Here is a 12116-nt window from a genome sequence, read left to right on the forward strand (position 1 = left end):
GATTGACCCCATGATGATCATTTCTTCAGATTTAGAAAATCCTTTAGTCTACAAGTTGCTAAATCTTGAATAAACTAACTCACTATTTAGGATGTGGTATAATGGCTTAGAGTAGGGCCAGGTGTGATTGCCTCAAGTCGTTCTTATTCTCCTACATATATGTGAACTCGAGCAAGTTATTCAATCTCTATCTCTGCTTTTCACTGATTCAGTGGGGATGATAATTTACCTCAAAGTGATGTTATAAAGATCAAATCAAATAAGTAAAAATTTATAATATACTATTACTTTTCAACAATATATTTTAATAATTTTAAGGTATAAACTTTATGAATAATATTCCCTAAATCTTTGTGTTATGTTTTTCTTAAATGTGTCTCACAGTGCAGAAGTTTTTAATTTTGTTGATTTCCAATTTTCACTTTTATTTTTTCTTGGAGAGTGCTTATTTTATCTAGCAAATTATTAAGCTCTATGTAGAATGTTTTTTTCTACTCAAATAATTCCTGTCCTCACTGCCCTTTTTGTATGAAGGCTTAGAAAAAATAGTTTTAATAAACAATAAGTTTTAGACTCTGAGCTGGATGCAGTGGTGCTGGTCTATAATCCCAGCAATTCAGGAGGCTGTGGCGGGAGGATCAGAAGTTCAAAGCCAGCCTCAGCAATTTAGGTTGGCCTGAGGCAACTTAGAAAGACCTAATCTCAAATAAAAAATAAAAAGGGAAAAGATGCAGAGGATATTGCTCAGTAGTTGAGCACCCCTGAGTTCAATCCCTGCTAAACAAACAAACAAACTAAAAAACTGTTGTAGGCTCAGGTAAAATTTTAGTACTTTTCATTGTAAAGTAAAATAATTTTGTGGACTGTATGTCCTTGTATATCCTACTATATATCCTTGTAGTGGTAAGGAATAGCAGAAATCATGTATAAATGGAAGTAATAATGATGAAGTACATAGATTGAATGCAAAGGCAGAACAAGATTAGACATAATTAAAATTACATACTTTTGAGAAGTAGAAAACCAACCATATATTCTTAAAACATTTTTATTTGTTAGAGTCTTCACTTTATCCTTTTTTTTCCCTAGATTGAAACATAAGAATGGAAACTTCAGTAGGGAAGTAATTGGTCATATTTAATAATCTGGAAAAGTTACACTTGTTCTTTAGTGAGAAAGGTGTTGGGGGCTGCCACAAATCTGTAAGATGAAAAGTACATTTGGTTATGGGGGTTGGGGAGGGTGAGTAGGTACTTAGCTCTTCTGGTTACATTATGTGTGCCCACAGGTCATCCTTGTTCCACACTGAGAACTTAGGGGATGGTTTGAGAAACAGTTAACTTGTTCTTAGGCTTGAAAAATAAGAGTAAAAAGGGTCTTACTTTTTCCTTTAGTTCTGCTTTCTATTCTACTTAACAGAAGGAGAAAAACATATAGGTAGTTCTAATGTTTTTCTGTTTTTCAAATCTAAGGAGGATTTGTTCAGGAGGAAAAACCTCTAACCGTACATAATCCTGATTCATCAGAGGAAAAATGAGCTGACAGTTGCCACTAATCTTTAGTTCGAAATGTTAAATAGCTTATTAACAGCAGTAATGGGTCAAACAATTTAGAAATTCATTTGCAAGGCAAACAAGTAGCTGGTCTTTGGTGGCATTATGCTTTTTCCAAAATCACAGGTTAACAACGAAGAATGTCATCTATTATAATCTGAAAGATCAAGGACTGTACCAGATACAACTGTCACATTCATATACTGAAATGTTTTTTTATTAACAGCTTTCTTGAATTCAGAGATGATCTCATTATGAATCTGCTTATCTATGATGGTCCCCTGAATAAGATCAATGACAGAGGAAGAATAGTAAATATAATGGAGATTTCAAATGCTACTGTCTGACATGGATGGTATGCATTCTGAGGTTACATATCAAAGTTGGGATAGTAGAGGATAGGAAAGGCAGCAGAATACAACAGACACTAGTATGGCAATATGTAAATCAATGGATGTGTAACTGATGTGAGTCTGCAATCTGCATACTGAGTTAAAATGGGAGTTCATAACCCACTTGAATCAAAGTGTGAAATATGATATATCAAGAACTATGTAATGTTTTGAACAACCAACAATAAAAATTTTTAAAAAAGTAAATAAAAATCTAAAAAAAAAAAAAGTTGCCTGCTACTTGGGAAGGTAAGGTATTGTAGAAGAAATAAACTTAGAATGGACTCTAAGTGCTTAAGTTTATAACCGATCCATTCTTTATTTTTTGAAGAAATAAAAACATTATACTTCACCTGAAATCTGGTTTCCATAATTTCAAGTAGAAATAATAAAGGTTTTTTTTTTCTTTTCATTCCCACAATATTGTTTTAAGATATAAATTAGATAATGTGAGTAACACAACTCTGTAGCTCATTATAATGCTAAAGTAGTTTGCATCTTCAAGTATATCATGACTGTGCTTGAGGATAAAATTAACTCTTTTCTTGGGGATCATTCAAGTCAGCCAAAGCCAGCATACCCAGCTGAGAACTGCAATAACTAATAGTTAAGGGTCTAACCATACATATTCTAAAATAAAGGAAATATGGGTCCCCTTGCTTATCTGCTAGTGGAGGTTATCTGAACTCATAATGAAAGTACGGTAAACTACTTGGAGTTTCAAGTAGGCCAAATGTTGTACAGGTACCATAGTGCCAGTTTGGATAGAGAGAAATTCCCTTAGTAATATTAGTTCATCATTAACAATCTAAAGATAAGTTAATTATTCTTGACAATGGGTTCATTCTTTTTCCATATACGACACAAAATATTGCCTATAAACTCTTACTATTTCAGATGTCACCAATGGCAGGATGCTAGCTTGCAAGCAAAAATATTTCCTTGGGGACTCTATAAAGCTGTGTTGTGTGTTTGTGCCTGTGTTTTTTTTTTTCTTCTGAATCAAATTTATTAGATTACGTATGCTTGCATTTCATTATGAGATCATAAAATGCAATATACTCTGGAAATATTGACGTGATGCAGTACCTAAATTACATTTTAGACTGTAGACGACAAACACCACAAAGCATTGAAAAATTAAATCTCTCACGGGTGCAGAGGTATTCAGAGCAAGAAAATAACTTACTTTGCATGTAGCACAAGTAAGACATTTGCCTGTCAATAACAGTGAACAATAAGAATTTTTAATTTAAAAGTGGTCCAGTAAAATATGTTTAAATTTAAATAAAATCAGTGAAACAATTATGCTAAAACTACAATAACTCTAAGCTCCTTCCAAATAGAGTGTATTCAAGCACTAATTCCTAAGTGAAACACTGGTATCCCAGATTACCATGCATTTACAATCTTTTTAAACAACTGATTATTTTAAATGGTTAACACATATTTTTATTCCTCACAACTAATCTATGATGCATTAGTTTTCTTATTTCATATTGAAGACTACAAGAAAGAGCCAGAGTAAAATAACGAGACTGAGATTAAGAATAAGAAGTTGAATATGAACTCTGCCCATCTGAAATCATCTGACTATGTTGATACATTATCTTACTGAACTCTACAGAGTCTTTCTTGGCTTTGGGGGATAATTTCCACCCTCCTGGTAAAGCCCTGTTTAGGTTCTCACCAATGTAATTTAACAGAGAAGATCCTTCCACATATATCCCATCTGAGGTGGCTCCTAACTCTTTGTTAGGGTTCTGTAAAGTTCTGGAAATTCATCCTCTTATTGTAATGAGTTTGTATTTTTTTCTGTTTGAAATAATGCCATTTTGTTCTTAGAAATCACTCAATTACTCATCTAGCTTGAAGAAATTCAGAACTTGACTAGATATTTCTGAGCTTCAATTAATTTTGTTAGAATCCCCATTATTTCTAGAATATATTTGTTTGCTAGAATTTTTCACTCATGAGACTAGTGTTGAGTATTTTCTACCAGAACAGGAAATAGAATTGTGTTGCTCAGTGTTTTGGAAATAAAAATAGTGGATTATATCTAAGCATGAAGAAAAATGTAATTCTCTTTCTGATTTGGCAATTTAGTAGGTTATTTAATAATCAAAAAATAACAAAAAAAATTGCAGGGAGAAAGATTAATTACTTTGTGGCAATCTATAAATTGACAGAATGTCTAGAGTGATATAAACTTGAAGAAATATGGAACTCAATAAAAAGCATACTTTCTCTATCTTGATAGCAGTGACATATCTGCTTATGATTTACACTTTTTAAAGAAAATGGAAAAATGACTATCTTAGATGTTACCAACATTTTTCGATTGGGTAAATTTGAACAACTCTTCAAGTTTGTTTCATGTTCCAAAATAAGCCCAAATAACTCAAACTGCTTCAAGAAATAGTTGCTCTTGTTTATAAAATTAAAATTTAATATTTCTAAAGTACTCTCACATAACATATGAAAGTCTGTATATAATGGAACTAATATAGGATTTATAATATATAATTTTACTTTAAGTAAAAGAAGAGCTTTTGCTGCCAGATTAGAGTCTATATGTTTTTTACCCATCTATGCCAAGAATTTTGAAATGAAAATTCTATGATTCTACTGGTTTATAAAAAGTTATCTGACTTCCTAAACATAATTAAAAGTCTCAACAATACCAGTTATGTTCTTAACATTGGTAATTTGTAGATTTGCTTTGTATGATGCTCTGTATGGCTTTGAAGGATGTTTAATGAGATTTGCATTTTAGCTGAAATATTAGATGAAAGAAAAAAATTGTTTTTATTTTAATTTTGCAATTCTGTTTTTGAGGGTGGGGTGGAGGAGTTCTTGGGATTGAACCCAGGCTTGCTTTACCATTTGAACAATTAGAAACATTTTGGCTTCAAAGTAAAGAAAATAGGCGTTATATGACTCCCTAAGAAGATTTAATATAGAACCACTAATTTAATCAAAACATGATGATTAGAACATGGCATAATTTTAAACATTAATATTTTGTTGAAATAAATATAAATAAGGCCATGTGATTAAAAGAGATATCATAACAATAGTTAATATTTACTCATTTCAACAAGAAGATAATAAAATAAAATTATACTATAAAATAATTATGTGAATTAAACTATGAATAAGAGAAAAATATACCATAGCACAAAGAAACTGTTATTTATTTCTAAGTTTTATTTAGACAATATACTAAGCTCTCTGTATGGATTATTTTATTTCTTTATTTTTTTTAATAATGAGATTGCACAGTTAATTATGGGATAGCTTCTACAGTAGTTCTTAGCTTGCACTTTATTTGTCAAATCACTTCTGTATTTCTAAAAGTTACTTCAATTTTACTAAGCCTTGAATCCCCTCTTAGCACTCTCCCATTTTGTAAGCAACTGACTGCAATGTCCTCTTTTACCTACCTGTAGTCATTTTTCTTTGTTTTTATTGATTGGTGGTGTTATTATTGTTGTTGCTTATTACTATTATTATTATTATTATTATTATTATTATTATTATTTTGCAGTGCATATGACTGCTGCAGTTGCTAAACTCTGCAGGGTCTTAGGTGTTCCAAAGAGAAGGTGGGAGCAGGGACATTTTGTATTCTAGTCAAGAAACTTAGTGATGTGGATGGTTCAGCCTCTCAGAGATATTGAGAAATCATTTGACTTAAAATATAGTATGTTTAATTGTTGTGCTGGGTTCATTTGTCATGGATTGAACAGGTGAGAGCTGGAGGGAGGAAGAAAATAAAAGTGTCAAGTTAACAGAATAAAGAGTCCAACTTCATAGAAACCCAACCATTGATGATTTAACCCTTCAGCTCCAAATTTGGCAAGCAGATAAGACAATCTAGTTATCGCTCCTTTAATGCAAGTGGAGTTTTAAACCATGTAAGCCCCTGCCACAGCCACTACCTTTCCCCCAGAACCATACTTTAACCACCACAGAATCCAAGCCCATCTCCTCTCACAGGTGTCACAAACTCATTTTCACAAATGAAATACTTGGGTCATTCTTTCTCTCTCTAAAAGTCTTGTTATATGAGTACTATATCTTTTCATACTCACCTAGTGCAAGTATGTGAACATCAGTCTTGTTATTTGAATTAAATTTAGGGTAAAGTTTATTTATGATATTTTTCTGTGACCACAATAACAGGCAAAGTGAACACTGTAGCAGGGCGCCCAAGGATGACCTCCACGACTGTGGAACATGTTTGCTATGGATTGGTAATTGGTAATTTCTGTGTACTGACCACCTGGCATTTTCAACTCTGTTGTTCTTTGCTGAACCATTGAGTCCTATTGAGCCTCTCTTATTGGTTTAACCTACGAAAGTCAAAATTTTCAATAATTGGTGAACAGGGACAATGTGCGAATAAGATCCTTCTCAGAGTGGATGTCATCCTGATCCTTGACTTCTCTCTTCATACATCACAGATTGTGCCATATGTCTTGATTCCAGCATAATATGTGAAATACACTTATTCAAAGGGGAAAACTTTGCCCTGTTAATACTGATAGTGTCTCATGCTGGTTCTTACTATGTATAGTGCTCAGGGAAAAAAACTGATATCTCAATTACAGGGCCTTTTGGGTAGATGTCTTTTTTTTTTTTTTTTTGAGAAATCACTCATGTGGCATGCCTAAATCCCAGTTTTAAAAACCAGAAGGTTTACTATTATCCTACAATAAGCATCTACTACCATTTATGCATTTGTCTCAACAGAAATCTACGCATTTGTCACAAGAAGACTTAGAGAGAAACACCCATGACTACATACTTGTGCACAACAATCCAATCAATACTATCTTAAATTCAAGATCTTTTCTTGTTTCTGGTTTTTGTTTTGTTTTGTAGTGCTGGAAATTGACCCCTGGATTTCATGTATGCTAGGCAAGTACCTTATCACAGAACTATATCCCCAGCCCTTCGAGAACCTTAAATGCAATAAAGCAACCATTGGATTGATATTTAAGATTTCAATACTGATTAGGACCCGCTATGGGTATAAACCTATGAAAATGAGCATAGTTAATTAGAAAGTCCCTGAAGGATATACAGAAATAAGAACAAACGAATCAATTAAAAACTTAAATACAGGAGAAAAAAACAAAGAACTGAAAATTAGTTCCAAAATTTGACTTAGTAGGACATCCAAAATTTGCTGAAAGAAATTTATGCAAACACACACACACACACACACACACACACACACACACATACACTGGATAGCTTTTGTGTGTCTATGACAAAGCGTCTGAATTAACTTTAATATATCCTGCAAAGCACCAACTGGCAAAATTTTCATGATCTTAATTGGTACTGGGACTTAAAGTTTTAGTTCAGTATGTCACAAAATTCAAATACAACATCCCCTTATATTCTTGAGAAAGTTACTGAATGTAAAATAGAAGACAAAGAGGAATTTCTCAATGAAAATATCACCTTAGCTAAATTCCCCAGAATTCCATTGTCCTGAAATATTCCATAGTGGGCATGAAGCCTCCACCACAAGAGAAGTAAACTAAAATTAAAGTAATTGTTTAACACTGATAGTTTTCTTAATAAAAGAGAATTCCAGAGACCTTGACCCGACTTCCCCCTTGTTTTCTTAAAAAAAAAATGTAATTAAAGATATTATGGAAAAACAATGCAGGTATTTCTGAGATGCATCTGACTCCTGCCAATCCACACAGAAAAATTCAAAACTAAGTATTTAGAAAGATCAGACTAAAATTTGATTTTGTAATTGTCCATATTCTAAAAAATATTTTTTAGTTGTAGTTGACACAATACCTTTATTTTATTCATTTATTTTTATGTGGGGCTAAGGATCGAACTCAGGGCCTCGCATGTACTAGGCAAATGCTCTACGGCTGAGCCACAACCCCAGCCCCAAATTACCCATATTTTTAACAAATTATAAATCTAATATTAGATTGAATGAATTTTACTAAAGCCTTGAATTTAAGCTCCATGCATGTTTGATAACTGTGATTTCCTCAACTCTAAATCATAACCAATTGTTTAAATTGGAGGTATTTAAGCATTCCGTTTCAATATTATTTAATTCAGCTTCACTTTCATAGATAGCCACTATCTTTTTATTAGCCTGTGAATTTTTAGTAAAGTGCATAAATATTTTGTAATGATTAATTATGGGGCTAATACAGTTATATGGAAAATTCAAATGATATAGAAAAGACCAGGAAAGAGGTGTAATGGTGGAGCACTTAGCCTAGCATGTGTGAGGCCCTGATTTGATCCTCAGAACTACAGAAAATAAAAATAAAAAAATGATTTATAAAAGCTAATTCCTGGTCTTGAATATGTGTATATATGTTTGTGTATGCATGTGCATATATGTAGGAGAATGTTGTGTTTATGTATGTGAAAAAGTATTACATATCCTTCATTTCATATTCTTGTAAGAAGTTCAGCATTATTCTAAATTATGCCTCTTGCTTTCATATATATATGCGCACACACACACATACACATAGATATATCCGTATGTATATGTAAATACACACACATTATTCAACCTCAGGGATGAATTTCAACTTGGGGATTTAAATATGACCTATATCACCAGTTTCTGGATATCCCAAATCATTTTACTTGGAATAAAAATGGGCTTTCTGTTCCATGTGTATGAAGTTGGATGAGTGAAGTCATCAACTCTTACCAGGGAGACTCATACTGGAACGGCAGAGATTTGTGATGTTTTCTGGAGTCTAATACCTTCTCTATTAACCATAACAGATATTATCAGCAAAGGTTTCTCTTCTGATTTTATAAGAGCAGCTCTTGGCAGCTGCTTAAAATATGACGGAATATCAAAGACTAAAGAAACTGAAGAATTGCTCTGAATAGAAAGGAAAGATAAAATATTCATTTCACCAATAAATTGTTATAAACAACTGGGTGATTGTCTATTTTCCTTCATGGGTCTCTAAAATATCAACCAGGGCTCTCTCTTGATGGTTCTAGCTGCTTCAAACTGTACCTGCTCACACAGAGCAGGGTTATCAGAATCATTTACACTGGCAGGTTAAATCATAAAGTATGCTTCAATTCTAATAATATATATGGCACTTTCAGTTTATTATTTTAACCTTTTTCAAAACTATCCTAGAGTAGCATTATGATCAAGCTGCACAGCAACATGGAGTCTCATATTACTGGGTAGTGTTTCTGCTTTCTTCAGTCACTAATGTCTCTCTCCCACTTATTTCAGAGAAAGTTCCTCTGTTCTATAGGACCACTTTTTTTTCTCCAAAGGAATTACAGAGCTGAGCACAGGACTTTCTATTAGTAACTCAACATAGATATCTGGTGCACCTGCAATCATTCCTAATTTCTCAATTCATTTAATTTTCTCTTGCCTTCCTTCCCATAAATATTCCCCATGGCTGAAGATATAAGTGTATCACTCAAATTCTAGGAAAGTCTGTGGCCCTCCTGTGTCCCCAAAGGCTAATGCATATTCCAAATCATAAATGTGGTACAGAATTGTAATCTCATCTATATTTCAATTTAAACATTTTTTTATGGAATCTAAGCAATTGAATGGGTAATAGTAAGGTTCAGTGAAGGAGTCAGGGGCCATTCGTAACTACAACAGAGAATAATTATATTCTGGTAATTAGTAGTCACTAAATGACTAATTTATTCATTCAGCAAACTTGCTATGTGCATGATCTTCTTCTTGAAGCTAAGGCTACAACAATGAGCAAAACAGACAAAAATTCCTGACCACACAAACCTGTTAAATTACCCAATTTTAGATGCTTAAAATAATACATATTTATTTGTTGTTAAGGTTTATTCTTTATTGTAGCTGTGCTCAGGGACTTTACTCTCCACGTCCTCATTCTGTGGTGAAGACAGGTAGTAGAGCCAGTTTTGTCTTCCAGTCACAAATGTAGAAGGAAAATTACTAGGAAGGGCCTAACACCAGCAATCAGATCGTCCAGCACAGAAATTATATGCATGTCATTTGTATTGCTCATACCTCATTTGCCAGCACTAGTCACATGCTCCCATGGGGAAGCAACAGGGTAAAGAAAGTTCAGTCCAAGACATGGATAGTTGGACAAATGCCCACCTCTTGCATATTGGCATACAGTAAGAAATCAAGTAAATACAATTCATCTGTTAGGTAGAAGTTATAGGGTAAAATAAAACAGAGAAGTTGAGTGGAAAAATTACCTTCAGGGTTGTAGTTTCAGACCGTAAATCAAGTTGGGTTGGTGGTATAGCTCTGTGGTAGAGGGTTTGCTTAGAGTGAGCAAGGCCCTGGGTTCCATTTCCAGAATAAGTAAATAAATAAATAGCAGGGAACAATTGATGTTGACATTAAATAAAGACTAATCGGGTAGAAGGGTGAAGCAGAAGATCACGTGGGTTGTGGTGCAGGAGTTCCAGGTAAAGGATACAAAAATCACAAGTTTCTTGCTGTAGAGATCCATCTTGTGTGCTTCTGCAATAGCAAGGGGGCTTGTGTTGCTGGAACGGAGTGAGTTGAGAGAATTTATGGAGAACTAAGTCACTATGGATTTAATATCACCTTGGATTGAATGATTTCAGCCACTGTAAAGGTTCAATCAGAAAAAAAAAAATATATATATATATATATTTTTTTTTTTCTACAGCTAAGCAGTGTCTTCCTGGTTTTACTGTATTGAAAATCAATGACACAGGACTCCTGGGGTAGAAATGAGGAAGTATTCATCCTGAACCAACCTGGTATTAACAAAGTAAGTGAGATGGCTATATTCTGCTTTTGTTTGGAATTTTGGACCAAAATAATTTGCTGATGGATTATATGTTGGGAAGAATAAAAAGGGAGAATTTGAAGATCAGGGAAGGAAAAGACTAACATATGCTATAATCTCTAATTTCTAAATGTACATTAGTGACTTGATCTTCTGTTGCTGCCACCCCACTGCTTCCACACTTGTCCACAGATCCATCATCCTCCAGAAGCCTTGGAACAACCTCGAACTGCTGTAAGTCTTTCTCCTTTTCCACTGACAGTCAGTTCTCCATTTAGTAGCCGAAGTGACCTTTTTGTAAACAAAACATTTCCCCTTGCAGAGACAAAATTTAAAGTCCTGGCTTTGAATTTCGAAGGCCCTACATGACACAGCCCTTAGTGACCTCATTCATAATCAAGTGTCTCCTTTGCTCACTGGGCTCTCTTAAGCCAGCATTTTGCTCTTTGAACATAACAAATGGTTTCTGTTCCAGAGTCTTTCTTCTGCTATTTTCTATCCCTGAGAGAGACTTTCCTTAAATATTTGCAAAACTTATCACTCCTATTATTCAGATTTCTTTTCAAAAACCATACCCGGATAAAAGATATTTCTGACCACTCCATTTGTAAGTCCCCTCCCTTACCCACAACATTGTTTCACTTCAGTCAGTTGCATTTTGCTGACAGCACTTGTGCCTGAATCATGTAATATATTTATCTGTGTATGTATATTTTTGTGTCTTCTCCCACTAAATGTAAGAATTTATAAAGACAAAAAGAGTTATCTGCCTTACTTGGGTATCTATTCCCAGGACTTGGCTAGACTGGGCATGCAGATATATTGGTATTGAGTGAAAGAATAAATAAATAAATGAAATGCAGGTGGCTTTAATTTGAGCCTTCTATAGTTGTTCTGCATTTTGAAGTTTAAATAAGGTAAGTAATAATCTGGTAAGCTGCCAGAAACTAGAGATGTCAATGTAGCCAGAACCAGGAATTGGAAGGAGAGAAAGATTCAATTACTGATACTGTTAATATCTTGACAAAAGCAATTGAGTTCTGCCGACATTCTGAAACAATTTATGGAGCTCAAATATTGTTGTCTAAAAAAAATAGAATGAAGGTAAAGATAAATCCATAACTTAAGATTTAAAGAATGTTTATCTATTTTCTGTATAGAAATATGTTTTCAGGCCATACTATTATTTTCTAGAAATGAATGTGAAAGTGAAAATCTCCCAGAACATAATCGTAAAGAGAGTTGGGATTTCAGTTTAAAAGTAAAACTTACAAAAGTCACTAATTATAAACAATATTATAATGGTATTTTTATCATTCAATAAGAATGACTGTTTTAAAACTGCACTTTGAGTCAGA

Source organism: Callospermophilus lateralis, chromosome 8, assembly GCF_048772815.1.
Source record: "Callospermophilus lateralis isolate mCalLat2 chromosome 8, mCalLat2.hap1, whole genome shotgun sequence".
In the NCBI taxonomy this organism is placed as follows: domain Eukaryota; kingdom Metazoa; phylum Chordata; class Mammalia; order Rodentia; family Sciuridae; genus Callospermophilus; species Callospermophilus lateralis.